Here is an 18,765-nt window from a genome sequence, read left to right as displayed (position 1 = left end):
GTCACAATCTTTTACCACTATTCGGAACAACTGTTTAGTGACCTCTGTATCTACCCCTGCTCTCTAATCTTGCTGCGGGGGGGGGGGGGGGCTGGGCTGTCAGCGGCCGGGGCAGTTCGGCTCCCTCACCTTAGATAACTCCTCCATTATATCTCAGGGATTCGACCAACATACACAATGAACACGAAAACCCCATTTAGGTCTTCAATTTATTCATATACAACTGCCCCTAGCAGTCACTACCTCCAAGAACCCACTATCTATTAGGGCCCACACTCAGCTAATACGATTTACTTTGTTGCATACTTGTATACCTATGACTACGCAGTAATAAGACAGATCATGTTATACCTTGCTGTTATGGTAACAGGCGCACCAATACAATGGAGTTACAATGGTCTCTTCTTACACTTCTACCCCCCAACACACATTAACAATATATAGCGAAAAGCTGTGAGATCCATGTGGTCAATTGTTAGTGCTTCCTTTAATATTGCATATGTCCTCTTGTTCTCCTTGTGTAGTGTCTGTTACCACACTGACCCATACTAATCCAAACCACAAGATCCTAAACCAATCTAGAAGTAGCCTTCTCACAGATAAGTATACTCCTAATATATTTAAATTACCACCTCCTCCCCCCCCCCCCCTCCTGTATATAATAAACCTCCTAATCTAGGAGGGTTCACTATGCGGTTGCTCTCGCCTATACGCACCCTAACTACTATCTTTATACGTACATCTTGCAGTGCACCATAAGATTGATCATATTTCCCCTTTATAGATTAGCAATATTGTCTAATATTTTTCTCTTGCATTATTACCGGTTTTATTACAGCTTTTGAATTTATCACAACGTATTCATATCTTTTCCCATATTACTTAAACACAGGAAAATAATTCCTCCTCTATAGTATTTAAAATCCTGTTGGGTCTATGAGTGGCCCCATCTGTTGTTGGAGGATATCACACTTGTTCTAAAAAGAGGTTATACCTTTATATTGTACTATAATATTTTTGCTGTTCTACACTTTTCAATGTTAAGTATTGTTATTGTCTCCACGTGAGAATAATTGGCAAATTGTCATTCCTACTTTGATGTACATGAGCATATTATTGTACCTGTTGAAAACCTCAATAAAAAATTAAATAAAAAAAACAAAAAAAAAAATAGGTAGGCTCATAAGCGCTCAGGAGTGTGCACGTGTCTTTAGTATTCTACGGCAGCAGTGCTTTGCATCATTATTTGTAGATTTGTTATACAATGTTGCAAAACACTGCTGCCATAGATTACTAAAGACACGTGCACACTCCTGAGCGCTTATGAGCCTACCTAGTTTTAATCTTCAATATATGATCCCAAGTGAACAAAGCAAATTTGATAAAACATTTTTACTACACATGTTTGCTACATAAAGGGAGAGTAAACACATTGTAATTACAAGACATCTCTGTTGTGTTGCTATAGAATAACATATCAAGTCTTAACATGTTTAAAACAAATTAAAATCCTTTTTTCTGCAATTATTTATCAATAGCCAAACTCCAGCCACCATTTGCCTTATTTGGAGGAGCCAATCAGGGCTTTAGTCTGTAGGCAATAAGGCTAACCACAGTCATTATGTTAGTATTAAGTCAATTGTTTAGTTTTTATCAGCTAAAGACAATTAGGGACAGATACAGACCCAAAATCACCAATACCGGGCAAATGCCAAGTGGGCCAGGGCCGGTCTCCTTAGCCACAACCCACTTATTAGTTACCCACAGCCGGCACTAACCAACTGCTGTGATTCTGTGGCTCTTTACCCAAAAAATTACTACACAGCAGTGTCACATCATGAGTGGCCTTTTTTGGTAGTCTGACCAGCCCTACATATCCCTCCATGGCATTGGCATTCAAATCTTTACTAAAGCTGCAGCCTCAGGCCAGTGACATCACACGTGACACAACACACTGCAGCAAGTGCAGCCTCAGGCTGGTGACATCACACGTGACACAACACACTGTGCAGCAAGTGCAGCCTCAGGCCAGTGACATCAAACGTGACACAACACACTGGGCAGCAAGTGCAGCCTCAGGCCGGTGACATCACAAGTGACACAACAGACTGGGCAGCAAGTGCAGCCTCAGGCCGGTGACATCACACGTGACACAACGTGCTAGGCAGCAAGCGCAGCCTCCGTACAGTCAATTTGGCACTTGGTAAGGAAGCAGGGATTGGAAACCGAAGCGAGAAGCAGTGGTTGTTTAGTGAAGGTAAGTCTAAGGGGGATATTTATCAAAGCGTCAATCTCTATGCATTTGCCGGCGTCAATACACTCGCCAGTCATCGCTGCCGCAGATCCACATACGATGCCCTTATTTATAAAAAAAACCTCAAAATCACATGCGTCAAGTATGGCACGATGAGCCTCGGACTGTTGTTAACTGACAGTCATCGATGTCATGGTTATTCGGGTTTTTCACAACTTTATTTATACCATTTCATTAGTGTCCATGAACAAGCACATTTTATTAAAGCTAATCTTTTATTTTTCATCTGTTAATGTCCAAGTAATATCTCATAGAAAGTTAGTTTTATATTTATTTATTATATGATACTTTCACAGAAATTAATGTGTATTTGTATTTCTAGAAGTCATGATATGCTTTTATCGCATGCTTTTTTTATGAATGATTATTAATGCGAGAATATGTACATATATCTTTGCACATACTTGTGTGTGTGTATATATACTGTATATATATATATATATATATATATATATATATATATATATATATATATATATATATGTGTGTGTGTTTGTGTGTGTGTTTGTGTGTGTGTTATGTCACAAATCTTTTGCAAACATATTTACATGTCCCTAAATTCCTTTTTGTGTTCTAAACAATGTTGTCTTTCATATCTCTGTGTTTATTTATACCACTATATGTATATAGTGTAAATGTATTAATATTCTGAGCAGGAATAATTGCAAATATAACATGTAATCAGGGTATCATATGTATTTATTTGCAAGCAATGGATATTTTAAGAGCTGGGACAGTTTTCTCTCTGTACCTGTGTAACCCCTTAAAAACCACCCCTTCACAGGTGTTATAAAATGGGCTGGCATATAAAATGAAATTTCTTACTGAAAACGAAATTCAAGAGAAGGAAGAAATACACTGAAAATAGCATGACAGTAAAGAGGTGAGTTTAATTTCTGCTGTATCTGAATCATGACAGTTTAATGTTAGGTGGGCTATCCCTTTGAGCTATCAGCTTAAGATTCTATTGAATCAAACATCAATTCGAATTTTGAAATCATTGTCTAAAATATTACACTGTGTGTCCTAATGTCAGCATCAATGTTTATATTTAATACTAATTTCACATATACATACTTTCAAAGTATAATACACAATGTAACAAATGGCACTTACAAGTTCTGATGAGTGATCAATGACACAAGTATCGAGCAATTTGATTAATTAGTGATAGTTTATAATGTGTATTTCAATCAGATAAGCTGATGTCAATAATCATGTGATATGTGTGCATTTACCAATAAGTTATGGAAAACGCTACTACTTTGTGGCTTCTTTATGAGTTTGAGTATTGCGTCAAATTTGATGCAATAAGGAAATCTCTGAACAACCAAGTTGCAACATATTTGGTGCGAAGTAGAGAGTGAAGTATTCAAATTATTTTTAATATTCTACATGCATACTTTTGTAAATATATATGTATACTGTATATATGTGTGTAAATATATATGTATACTGTATATATCTGTGTAAATATATATGTATACTGTATATGTGTGTAAATATATATGTATATATATATTTATTATTCTTTTCATATTTTTTTTTAATAATGTTATTTCTGATCTTAAAGGGACATCAAACTCATATCAGAAATATTATTATAAAGATATAGAAGACCATCTCAAGCAACATTACAACCTTTGTACTTGTATTATTCCTCGGATATCCTTTATAGTAGAAATAGCAATGCACATTTGCAAGCCAATCATATGAGTCATCTATGTGCAGTCATCAATCAGCAGCTATATACAGGGAGTGCAGAATTATTAGGCAAATGAGTATTTTGACCACATCATCCTCTTTATGCATGTTGTCTTACTCCAAGCTGTATAGGCTCGAAAGCCTACTACCAATTAAGCATATTAGGTGATGTGCATCTCTGTAATGAGAAGGGGTGTGGTCTAATGACATCAACACCCTATATCAGGTGTGCATAATTATTAGGCAACTTCCTTTCCTTTGGCAAAATGGGTCAAAAGAAGGACTTGACAGGCTCAGAAAAGTCAAAAATAGTGAGATATCTTGCAGAGGGATGCAGCACTCTTAAAATTGCAAAGTTTCTGAAGCGTGATCATCAAACAATCAAGCGTTTCATTCAAAATAGTCAACAGGGTCGCAAGAAGCATGTGGAAAAACCAAGGCGCAAAATAACTGCCCATGAACTGAGAAAAGTCAAGCGTGCAGCTGCCAAGATGCCACTTGCCACCAGTTTGGCCATATTTCAGAGCTGCAACATCACTGGAGTGCCCAAAAGCACAAGGTGTGCAATACTCAGAGACATGGCCAAGGTAAGAAAGGCTGAAAGACGACCACCACTGAACAAGACACACAAGATGAAACGTCAAGACTGGGCCAAGAAATATCTCAAGACTGATTTTTCTAAGGTTTTATGGACTGATGAAATGAGAGTGAGTCTTGATGGGCCAGATGGATGGGCCCGTGGCTGGATTGGTAAAGGGCAGAGAGCTCCAGTCCGACTCAGACGCCAGCAAGGTGGAGGTGGAGTACTGGTTTGGGCTGGTATCATCAAAGATGAGCTTGTGGGGCCTTTTCGGGTTGAGGATGGAGTCAAGCTCAACTCCCAGTCCTACTGCCAGTTTCTGGAAGACACCTTCTTCAAGCAGTGGTACAGGAAGAAGTCTGCATCCTTCAAGAAAAACATGATTTTCATGCAGGAAAATGCTCCATCACATGCGTCCAAGTACTCCACAGCGTGGCTGGCAAGAAAGGGTATAAAAGAAGAAAATCTAATGACATGGCCTCCTTGTTCACCTGATCTGAACCCCATTGAGAACCCGTGGTCCATCATCAAATGTGAGATTTACAAGGAGGGAAAACAGTACACCTCTCTGAACAGTGTCTGGGAGGCTGTGGTTGCTGCTGCACGCAATGTTGATGGTGAACAGATCAAAACACTGAGAGAATCCATGGATGGCAGGCTTTTGAGTGTCCTTGCAAAGAAAGGTGGCTATATTGGTCACTGATTTGTTTTTTTTTTTGTTTTTTTTTTTTGTTTTTTTTTTTTTTTTTTCAAAATATTTATTTATTGTGGTACTTAAATAGGGCATGCAAACAGTTTAAACATACAAAGTACATTGCCATGACATACAAAAAGAGAAATGCACGCGTCAGCTAAAGTCTGTAGAGGTATGATAAGCCTTTTGTAATATCCACATATAAAATAGGAACATGAAAGGAAAGCAGTAATAAATGGCAAACTAAGATACATAAAGCCCAATGATAAAAGAACCTTCCATACCAGAACTCACAGATCTCTCTTGGACCTGGAACATAAAAAGATAACACGGGAGGGAAGGGTATATTGAAGTGAGGAGACCACTCTTGGGTCTCACAATGGTACCCTAATTTATGTGTTTATTTATTTTTATTGAAAGATGATGGTAGCACCTGTAGATGTGCATATTAAAGGGGAGGTAGAAATGCACTATATGAGCCACATTTGTTTTTGAGTGGAGGATACACTATGCATGAAATAGGGTACATAGGAGGTTATAATTGCTTGGGATCTGTATAGCATAATTAGAACATTTTATGGTGTTTGAGGGAAAAACACTGATCTGAAATTATGTAGATCAGAGTGCTTATAAACACTAAATTAACGAGGGAAAAGAGTAGAGCTGCTCTAAATAAAACAAGGGTCCCAACTGAAGTAAATTAGAATGAAAGCCCCCCTCTATACGTTAATATAAAAATGTAAAGAATTTTATCCCCCTTTGGTAGAAATACAGTATGATAGACCTGAGACAATAAGAGGCAACACAATACAATAACAGTTGTAGCCATGATAATATGCTGAATATTAACGTTACCTCGAGCATTGTAAAAACTGCTAAATATATGATAAAATCAGGCAGGGAGTGTTGAAAAGCCTCAACAGGGAGTACATGCATCAAACATCTTATGGCACAAACATGTAGATATGCATTTAAGGGGAGAGGGGAAAGCATACAGAAGAAAACCGGCCCATATATACATAAACTGAAAAGCGTTTGTAATGTCCCCGTTTGGGCAATGAAACTGATCCGCAACTAGTCCGGGAGCAAATTACAATGGTGTAAGCTAAAAAGCTCTGTCACCCAACTCCGGTTTTTGGTGAGGTGTAGAGAGTCCCACATGCGCCAGGATAGTCACCGGGTTTCTCTGGGAACATTGAGAGGCCTGTATAGCAGTGGACCTCTGGATATACCATTAGGGATAAATGCTGGGTAAGGGAATTCTCGTGCTCACAACTTTTGGCGGCATCCGTTGTCGCCAGGCTTGAGAAGTGCGCCGTAATGCTGTACTTCTTGATTGGCTGTGAGACAGCGATACTCCCAAAAGATCCATGAGGCTCCATGTCCATGGCCGATTTATCGCCCCCTATAGAAGTCAAGGCGCCAGCTTCCAGATCTGCTTGATCTACGGCCAAAGTGAGTGCTAAGTGCTGGGGCCCCAAAGCACCGCCACACTCATCTGCCGCATTAATATGATCCTGCTTAGGATCCAAGCTAGGTCCATAAGTAGTTTCAGGGTCAGATATCATGTGTAGCTTCTTGTCAAAGTCAGCGCGGTAGTTCATGAGCAAATAGCTTAGCTGCTCTAAAATTGTGAAAGCACCCTCCATATCAATCCTTTCAGTGAAGAGCATAGCGGGCATGTTGAATAAAGATTGTGCAGCAGTTTAAAATCCTAAAGTAGGATCTCGTAACCCCAGAGTTTGGGGGGGGGGGGTACGATTGCGGCAGCCCCAGCCATATATTGAACAACCACACAGGGATGGCTACTTAGGATCAATATGCTGCGTAGTTACAGCAAAGTACAAAATGGAGTCCAAACCTGTGTAAGAGCTGATCATATATCTGTCTCAAAGAACATAGGCAAAGAACTTGTATGATCCCCAATAGTGGGCATCCATCCGGTCCTAGCAGAAAAGACTTTCAAATCTGTTGGTCGCAGTATTTTTACTATGTAAAATGTATGTAAAGTCCTTTAGGCTTGAGGAGCTTCACAAAAACACGTCTTGCCGCAGTGAGATCAGGCTCCGCCCCCCCTTGTTTTGTTTTTGAATGTCAGAAATGTATATTTGTGAATGTTGAGATGTTATATTGGTTTCACTGGTAAAAATAAATAATTGAAATGGGTATATATTTGTTTTTTGTTAAGTTGCCTAATAATTATGCACAGTAATAGTCACCTGCACACACAGATATCCCCTTAAAATAGCTATAACTAAAAACAAACTAAAAACTACTTCCAAAACTATTCAGCTTTGATATTAATGAGTTTTTTGGGTTCATTGAGAACATGGTTGTTGTTCAATAATAAAATTAATCCTCAAAAATACAACTTGCCTAATAATTCTGCACTCCCTGTAGTTTATCTGCATATGCTCTTCATCAAAGGATATTTAAAAAATGAAGATATATAAAAATATATTTAAAAAATGTATATAAAACCAAAGAATATTTTTACCACATTGCATGCTATTTATACATCATTCAACATATATTTTGCTTTTCATGACCCTTCAAAATAATATTTAACCCCTTAACGACATGCGTCGTACAGGGTACGTTTAGCACAAACTGGTCTTTAAAGACCAGCGACGTACCCTGTCCGATGTTGGGGATTAAAGTGGCTGGAAGCAATCCTGATCGCTTCCAGCCGCTTTACTGTTATTGCAGTGATGCCTCGATATCGAGGCATCCTGCAATAACATTTTTCCCCCATCCGATGCAGAGAGAGCCACTCTGTGGCCCTCTCTGCACCGGAATTGATGGCCGCAATCGTTGGTGGGTGGGAGCCTACATGGGAGGTGGGTGGGCGGCCATCGATGGATGACTGAAGAGAGAGGGGGTGGGGTTGTCGGGGGCGCGAACGAGGGGCGGTGGGCGGGCACATGCGCGGTGAAATGGTAGCATGAAATATACCAAGATGGGTCTAGATCAATACTTTGGGTCTACTACACTACTCTAAAGCTAAAATTAACCCTAGACACTCCCTACATGCTCCCTAATTAACCCCTTCACTGCTGGGTATAATACACGTGTTATGCGCAGTGGCATTTAGCGGCCTTCTAATTACCAAAAAGCAACGCCAAAGCCATATAAGTCTGCTATTTCTGAACAAAGGAGATCCCAGAGAAGCATTTACAACCATTTATGCCATAATTGCATAAGTTGTTTGTAAATAATTTCTGTGAGAAACCTAAAGTTTGTGAAAAAGTGAACAATTTTTTTTTTATTTGATCGCATTTGGCGGTGAAATGGTGGCATGAAATATACCAAAATGGGCCTAGATCAATACTTTGGGTTGTCTTCTAAAAAAATATATATACATGTCAAGGGATATTCAGGGATTCCTGAAAGATATCAGTGTTCCAATGTAACACTAATTTTGAAAAAAAGTGGTTTGGAAATAGCAAAGTGCTACTTGTATTTATTGCCCCATAAATTGCAAAAAAAGCAAAGTACGTTTAAAAATTGGGTATTTCTAAACTCAGGACAAAATTTAGAAACTATTTAGCATGGGTGTTTTTTGGTGGTTGTAGATGTGTAACAGATTTTGGGGGTCAAAGTTAGAAAAAGTGTATTTTTTTCCATTTTTTCCTCATATTTTATCATTTTTTAATAAAATGATAAAATATGATGAAAATAATGGTATCTTCATAAAGTCCATTTAATGGCGAGAAAAACAGTATATAATATGTGTGGGTAACTGGGTACAGTAAATGAGTAAGAGGAAAATTACAGCTAAACACAAACACCGCAGAAATGTAAAAATAGCCTTGGTCCTTCAGGGAAAGAAATTGAAAAATGGCCTTGTCCTTAAGGGGTTAAATAAATACAGCTACACTATAATTTTGATTAAATACATATTTATTATAAATAAATTTAAACTTTTTTTTTTTCTCCACAAACTTAAAACTTTTTATAAAAAATTGTGTATAGCCTCCTGTATTCCCCGCACTGCAGTGGCGAGAATCTGGAGTCCCTCTGCCAGTTGTTTGAAAAAATCTTGCCGGAAGGGCTCGGTCTGTGTCTCCTGATCGCGAGCTATAAAAAAGACAAAATAAAATATGTTCTACAAATTCAGATGCAATTGTTAAAACCTAATATTACATTTTCTTAAATTCTCCTCCAGTCACCTCCTCATCTGACAGCACCGGCAAGATGGCAGGAGCAGCGCCGGGCATGGATTACTGGTCAGCTGTCAAAAATCAAGTACAAACACAAATCATTTTTAGTATGAGGAATATGTGACAAGGCCTATATTATATACATATCATTTTTAGTATGAGGAATATGTGACAAGGCCTATATTATACATATCATTGTTAGTATGAGGAATATGTGAAAAGGCCTATATTATGCACAAATCATTGTTAGTATGAGGAATATGTGACAAGGCCTATATTATACACAACTCATTGTTAGTATGAGGAATTTGTGACAAGGCCTATATTATACACATCATTGTTAGTATGAGGAATATGTGACAAGGCCTATATTATACATATCATTGTTAGTATGAGGAATATGTGAAAAGGCCTATATTATACACAAATCATTGTTAGTATGAGGAATATGTGACAAGGCCTATATTATACACAAATCATTGTTAGTATGAGGAATATGTGACAAGGCCTATATTATACACATCATTTTTAGTATGAGGAATATGTGACAAGGCCTATATTATACACATATCATTTTTAGTATGAGGAATATGTGACAAGGCCTATATTATACATATCATTTTTAGTATGAGGAATATGTGACAAGGCCTATATTATATACATATCATTTTTAGTATGAGGAATATGTGACAAGGCCTATATTATACACATATCATTTTTAGTATGAGGAATATGTGACAAGGCCTATATTATACATATCATTTTTAGTATGAGGAATATGTGACAAGGCCTATATTATACATATCATTTTTAGTATGAGGAATATGTGACAAGGCCTATATTATACATATCATTTTTAGTATGAGGAATATGTGACAAGGCCTATATTATACATATCATTTTTAGTATGAGGAATATGTGACAAGGCCTATATTATACACATTATTGTAAGTATGAGGAATATGTGACCCCTATATAGGTCATACATTACGCCTTCTATAAATAAATAAAACAAGTTACAACAAGGATGGGTGTAAAGGCCGCAGCCCGCATTTATTAAATAATTCTTTAATTAACAATCTTCAAATCAACAATTAAATTAATCATAAACTTTAAAACAAAAGGTGCCATAGCACCGAGATGTACCTTCCCCCCGGTTTACAACCAGATACATCCCCCAAAACTCTCCCGCCTCTTTAGGGAGGTACCAACTTACTTAACCTCCAGATCTAAAACACCCCGCCATAGCACGCCATCGCGTGCCTACCCCACCCGGGCTAAGGCCTTTAACACGGCTTCTTTGATGTTAAAATTAAAAAGATGCAAACCCACTTCATTTAAATGTACACCATCCTTCAAAAAAGAAACAACGCCCAGTCTCCCCTTCGAATTCTACATGGCGAATGCCAAACCCCCCAATCCTGCAAACAAAACTACTAACTGATCTATTTACCTTTTTCCTAGAGGCCTCCAGCTTCTTCACATCCCATGCTGCCCTCCACACCGACCTAGGTTCAATATCAGACCACACTAACACTATATCAGGGAATAATTCCCTCAACCTAACCAAATCCCACTTAATTTTGTCCAGCAAATCCTTCTGAGAAATGAAACCCAAGTCGTTTCCTCCTGCATGTACAATTAAAATCGCTGGAGGCCGAAACAACCTAGCATAACCCACGACCTTTCTAAGCAATTGGTCCCACCTCAATCCTCTAGTCCCAAACCACCTCAACATCACTGTCTCCTCATTAAGCTTCAGCTGAATGCCCTGCTCTGTACTTGCTGCTGCCTTCCGGGCCCAATAAATGTAGGAATGCCCGACAATCCAACAATGTACTGGTCCTGTCAAAACAAAAACATAACCTAAACTCTCATATCAAGCCTAACATATGATTTAAAACATCCAGACTTCCAGCCACCAATCCTCTTAATCACATTCTCACCCAAACCCAAATTGGCCGCCTCCGTCCCTGCCCCGATCCGGAACGAGTGAGTACCAAACTCCTTTGCCACATAACCAAGCTTTGTCAATACCCTTCTAAACACCGCCAAGAATTGAAAACGCGAAAGACTGGACCCATCCTGATGTACAAACAAAGGTAAGAAACCCACCGGGCGCACCTCCAAAAAGGCCTTCAATACCGCCACAGGACAACAACTCCCTTTAGTTTCTTTAATCTGGATCCACCTTCCCAACCCCTTTTGATCCGTTTTCGATTTCCTCAACCATACCCATAACACATTATCTTTGATAGATACATCTCGGGCCCACAGACCTCCAGAATTCTGTCTATTTGCACCAACTATTTCAGATATACGAAAAGCACCAAAAAAGGCCAACACAAAAGCAGCCTGAAATAAAAGAAATTCAAACTCAGATGAACACACAGCACTTAACGAACCCAATATCTGCCTCAAGGTATCAAAAACCACCGGACGTCTTCTGTCATTACACACCTGACCTTTACATATGCCCCTTACCGCCAATCTAATTACAAACAGTTTTGTCAAGTCCTGCCAACCTAATAACTTAAAAAGAAAACCCATTGCTGCAATGGATTTTTGAACTTTTGACTTCGACCAACCCAAATCACCCCATTCCACGACCCATGCTAAAAATCCATGACTCCACTCTTCATTGGCGAATACCAAACCATTCGCTGACACAAATTGAAACCACTGCTTCCAAACAGATACGTAAGCCGCCCAAGTACCTTGAGCTAATGCTCCCTTAGCGACTCGAATTAAATCCAGCATCTCAGATCCCATAGCTCTGGCGGACATCCAACACCCTCCTTCTCTGCTTCTGGTGCCACTTCCCAGAACCTTTCCCACTGAAAGCGAGAAAGAGAATCAGCAATGACATTCTGACAACCTGGAACATGAACAGCACAAAATAAAACATTCATTTGCATACAGTCCAGCACAAACAACCTCAGTAGACGCACCACTGGCAGCGAGCTAGATGTGAGTCTGTTAATTGCGAACACAACCCCAAAGTTATCCGTGTGGAATATCACCTTTCTGTCCCTAAGAAAATCTTTCCAAATTTTCAATGCTACCACCAACGGGAACAGTTCCAGAAAAAACAAATTCTTATTGAGACCCGCCTGTTTCCATTCCACCGGCCATAACCCCGCAGACCAATGCCCATGCAAATACGCACCGTAACCCACCGAACCAGAGGCATCAGTATACAAATGAATATCCTCATTCGACACTGCCAAACCCTGTACCATCGCACTTCCATTAAAGTCTTCTAGAAAAATAAGCCAAATTTTGAAATCCTCTTTTAGCTCCTTACCCAACCGAATCCAATGAGATGGGTTCTTTACACCTGCCGTTGCTAAAGACAATTTCCTACAGAAGACTCTCCCAACCGGGATAATTCTGCAGGCAAAATTAAGCTTTCCCACTAACGACTGAATTTCTTTAAGCCTAAGCTTCTTTCTCTTCAAACAACAACCAATGCAACTCTTCAGGTCCAACACTTTATCCAAAGGCAAACAGCATTCCATAGTCCCAGAATCAATTTCAATGCCCAAAAAACTCAAAACTGTCTGTGGACCTTCCGTCTTTTCATGAGCTACTGGAATACCGAAATCTGCTGCCACCGCAAAGAAGTGTTCCATCAGCTGAGCACAATCCTCTTCCCCTGCCTTACCAACAAAAAGGAAATCATCTAGGTAATGTACCACTGAATTCAATCCTGATACCTGTCTGACCACCCATTCCACAAAAGTGCTGAATTTTTCAAAATACGCACATGATATGGAACAACCCATTGGCAGACACAAATCCACGTAAAAGGACCCCTCAAAATAGCAGCCCAATAAGTGATGACAAACCGGATGCACAGGTAAAAGCCGAAAGGCTGCCTCCACGTCCACTTTCCCCAACAAAGCACCCACACCCGCCGCCGTCACCAGCTTAACAGCCTGATCAAATGAAGCGTACTCACTGCAGCTACGTCAGGATCTATACCGTCATTAACTGACGAACCTTTTGGGAAAGACAGATGGTGAATTAAACGAAACTGTCCAGCCACTTTCTTGGGAACCACTCCCAACGGGGACACCCTCAAATTCTTAAATGGTGGGTGACTGAATGGTCCTGCCATCCTACCCAATGCCACTTCCTTATTCAATTTACCTCTAACAACCTCTGGAAATTCCTTAGCAGACTTTAAATTCCCCGAAATTTGACAAGCCCCCCCATCCTCAAACGGGATCCAAAAACCAGAACTAAACCCTGTTAACAACAACTCAGCATCTCTCGCCTTTCCCCTCACCTTAGCGAATCGCTCTAGCCAGGGCACCATCCTTCTTACCCTCACTGGGGTCTTGGCCCTTAAGAGCAACCTCTCCCGACTTACCACTGCCCCCTTTCTTGAAACATCTGAACCAAGGGTGAGTTCCTTCACAACCGGAACATGCGTGCTTGTATTTACATCCACTACCGAATTTACACAGGCCTTCATTGTACTGGAAGCACAATCCTTTTCTAATGGCCACTGCCGCACCTCCCCCTGAAACTCCCCCAGATGAGCCGGCACCCCCTGCAGTTCCTGCCCCGAGGCCACGAAAGGACCCACGCATTGGAGTCATCAACTCCAACCAGATCCCCATATCCCGGTCATCCCAACGCATCTCCGGCCTTACTGCCAAACGCTGACGAAATTGTTCGTCATACCGCCACCATGCCAATCCCCCATATGTGCGATATGCCCCCGAGATTTCATCATAATAGCAAAAGAGCGCGGAACACTGATCTGGGAATTTCTCACCAATCACCGCAGCCAAAATACAAAAGGCCCTTGACCAATTTGAAAGCGTTTTTGGTAACTTACGATAACGTTTCTTGCGTTCATCCTCTTCTTTCTTCTCTTTATCCTTCGCCTCCTCTTTAATCTCCATCATCTGCTCCAGGGGTAACAGCGAAAAGAGCTCCAAAAATTCCCGTTTCCATATTTTCTCTTTTATTTCTTGTGTCAAATGTATCCCAAGTGGTCCAATAGAGCATAAGCACGGTCTTCTCAGCGCGCACTCTGGAACTTTGACAATGTCCCCCGACGAAACCACATCTTTCTTCTGCCCTTGAGTCCCCCCAGCTACCAGACCGCTGTCTCCCGTACCCGCAGCCACACCTGCTGCAGAAGCCACACTTCCCGACCCTGAAACCGCTCCCGACATGGGAGCCCCAACACCCGACCCCCCACTCCATGCCGACGCCACATTCTCTTTCCGACCCTCTGATTGCCTTTCAATTTTTGCTAATAATTCCTTTAAGCCACTCACCAGCGTCTGTTGCATACTACCACCAACATGCTCACTACCATCCACCACCACCATTCTTGCAGCACCCTCACCTGTGGTCCTGGGTGCCGTATTTAGTTGTACTGCTCCGGATTCCCTCGCCTGCTCTGCTACAACTGCCATCGGTTGAGGCCTAGATTCACGCTCACGGGGTCTATAAGCCCTCTGTCTGGGCGAAGATGACCTGGACCTTCTCCTCCTTCCACTCCTCACTGCCGCTCTTTCCAACCTTCCCCATGTGGGAGACCGCCTTTCCTGACGATGACGCACTCTCTCTCTAGGCGACCGGGATTTTTCCCGTCGCCGTTCATCGCCAGACCTCCTGGGACTATGGCGCTCACGGGCATCCATAACCCGAGGCCGTATCTGCGGAGAGGAGACAGTGAAAGGCCTAACATGATAACCCTCCCTATTACTACTAACACTCCCTACCCTAGACCTAACCCTAGAATCTAGTTTTTACCACAACTGATATACAGTGGCACCACTGCAGCAGCCTTTTCTATAATTGCAGTCAGTAGCTGACACTAAATTAGTGTTTCTGTGCTTATAATAGCAGAAAAGGTGGTGCTGTGCAGTTAAGTAATGTATTAAACCAAAAGAGAGGAAGAAACCTCTCTAAAAGACTGCACGTACAGCACTCTGTAATGGAGAAATTGGGAATTTAAAATATAACTTTTATTAAGTATATTAAAATAAAACACTCAATTAAAAACAACCTGGAAGTAGTAGGCCTATTCCTTAATCTTCTGTGAGCCTTTGATATGTTGTAGGTGCTTAGAAGGAAATTGTGTAGGCAGGGAGTTATAAGTGAGACCACTCAGTTTAATAATATCACTAGTAATATAGGGTTAGTCTTTTTGTGTCAAATACACAATATCTGGATATCCAAATATGCTATTGATTTGTGCTTGGGTGTTAGAATTGGGTTCAATGCTAGTAACGCTCAGTGAACTCAGAAATACACATATAAAGTAGTGTTAAAAAATCCACTTTGTTAATGAATATCACTTCTGTTTAATCTTATATTGGAATATAAATAGTAGAAATATTCAGAGTAATCAGATTTCACGTGACAATTTGTGAATCTGTGTTATTCTGGTTGTATTTTAAACATTCAAATGGGTGTTGTATATCTCATTTGCTCAACTTATTTCCACCATTTGTAGGTTTATTATCACAATAAATTATTTCCAATCTCAGTGTGGTTCAGTTGGTTCATTTATGTACAAATTGTTAACAAAGTAGTATAATCTTGATTTGTTTCTTTTTAATAGCTAGTCATTCGTCTATAATACCAGTGATCCTGTGTTTGGCGTTGGGATTATTACCCTATTGTCTTAGCACCACTATCACATATGTAATTCTTGTGGGATTGTGTTATTTAAAAATAGGGGGTATATGTACACCTTCTATTAGATCCAATCCTACTGGTAATACTGTGCACTTTGAGTAGCTAATTGTAATATAGTTCTTACACCTAATGACTCAGCCAATATACGTATGCTGAATATTAGTAACTATTGAAATGATAAGATGCAATATAAGATTAAACAGAAGTGATATTCATTAACAAAGTGGAATTTTTAACACTACTTTATATGTGTATTTCTGAGTTCACTGAGCGTTACTAGCATTGAACCTAATTCTAACACCCAAGCACAAATCAATAGCATATTTGGATATCCAGATATTGTGTATTTGACACAAAAAGACTAACCCTATATTACTAGTGATATTATTAAACTGAGTGGTCTCACTTATAACTCCCTGCCTACACAATTTCCTTCTAAGCACCTACAACATATCAAAGGCTTACAGAAGATTAAGGAATAGGCCTACTTCTACCAGGTTGTTTTTAATTGAGTGTTTTATTTTAATATACTTAATAAAAGTTATATTTTAAATTCCTAACCCTAGAATCTCCTTCCCCCTCCTGTCCAATAAAACCAGGTGATAAAGCCCTTATTAACTGTTCTAAAGTGGCCAGGTCCCCAACCTGCCGTTGTCCCACTGGTCCAGCTGAAGTGCCCTCCCCAGGATCCTCCATATCCAAGTCGCTGTAGGTATAATCAAAGCACAATGCATCTCCCTCCACGTCCTGCCCTGCCGGATCAACAGAAATATCTGTCCCACCGCCCACATGGGCCCTTTTTTCTTGCCCTAAACCTGTCGGAGATAAATGTAATACATTAATTCCCCCTCTTTCCAACCCCCCCCTACCTATTCCTAATTGCCTCCCTCCCCTCATTCTGCTCTTCCCTTTTCCTTTCGTGCACACCCCTTTACCCCTATGACTTAACCCTACACTATCAGACTGACCTACACTTTCTTTCCCTAACCCACAGCCCGCTTCAACCTGAACCTTCCTAGACCTATTACCTCTAACAAACTTCCTCACGCTCTTCAACCCTCTCCTGGGAACTACACATATAACATGGCTATCAACATCACCCCTTATATCCCTTTCAACAATCCCAGTCCCTTTTATTTGATACTCTATTGCCGCCCCAATTTTTTCCCTCCTCACATTTAATTCTGTGCCTTCACCTTCCCCTTCCATCAGCTCCGGATTTTGAGAGGCAACAGGATTTAACTCCTTTGCCGAATCCAGCTCCCGCAACTCCTGAGAGGCCAAAAGGTTCCTATCCCCTGCCGTTGTTAAAATCCCAAGTGAACCAGCTCCCTGACATGAAGGCAACCTTTCCCCAGATTGATCAAGGCCCAGCCCACTCGATACATTTATCTTACCTGCCGTGAGCCCGGTCCTGCTAGTCGCCTCCTCGGTCTGATCCTTCTCCATCGACCTCCGCACTTTAGCCTTACCACCGCTCCTCCGCTCAACTGATAAGGATTTGGACCCACCCCCCCGCCGGGGGGCTCCGACACTGCTGCTCCCGACATCCGGAGATAAACGAACCGGAGGCCTGGACCGCCTCCGCGACCTGCCGTGACTGCTCCCTTCCGATGAAGCTCCCGGGAGATTGGCAGCCGCCAAATAATCCCGGAGCCATGCTGAGGGATTAATTCGCGCCCAAATTTCAAATAGCCGTCACAGGCTCCGCCCACTATAACTGGACGGCTCCATTGCACAATAGGGGTCACATTCCCCTACGTCAATTGATTCCTCCAGGGAGTCATGACAAGGCCTATATTATACACACATCATTGTTAGTATGAGGAATATGTGACACGGCCTATATTATACATATCATTGTTAGTATGAGGAATATGTGACAAGGCCTATATTATACATATCATTGTTAGTATGAGGAATATGTGACAAGGCCTATATTATACACATTATTGTAAGTATGAGGAATATGTGACAAGGCCTATATTATACATATCATTGTTAGTATGAGGAATATGTGACAAGGCCTATATTATACACATCATTGTTAGTATGAGGAATATGTGACAAGGCCTATATTATACACATCATTTTTAGTATGAGGAATATGTGACCAGGCCTATATTATACACATTATTGTTAGTATGAGGAATATGTGACAAGGCCTATATTATACACATCATTGTTAGTATGAGGAATATGTGACAAGGCCTATATTATACACATCATTGTTAGTATGAGGAATATGTGACAAGGCCAGAAGGCCTATATTATACACATCATTTTTAGTATGAGGAATATGTGACAAGGCCTATATTATACACAAATCATTTTTAGTATGAGGAATATGTGACAATGCCTATATTATAGACATCATTGTTAAAAAGCACAAAATAAAAAAAAATATGTTCTACCAATTATTTATCAAGTGTTAAAACATAATTTATTTCCTTACATAGTGTTCCAGCCACCTCCTCATCTGCCAGCGCCGGCGAGATGACTGGGGCAGGATCCTCCCCTTGGTCGTCTGTCAGAGACGAAGCACAAACACAAGTCATTGTTAGTATGAGGAATATGTGACAAGGCCTATATTATACACAACATTGCTGTAGACTGTTATGAACACATGATGAAAAAC

This window comes from Bombina bombina, chromosome 7 (assembly GCF_027579735.1).
Source record: "Bombina bombina isolate aBomBom1 chromosome 7, aBomBom1.pri, whole genome shotgun sequence".
NCBI lineage: Eukaryota > Metazoa > Chordata > Amphibia > Anura > Bombinatoridae > Bombina > Bombina bombina.
This window is presented reverse-complemented; position numbering follows the sequence as displayed.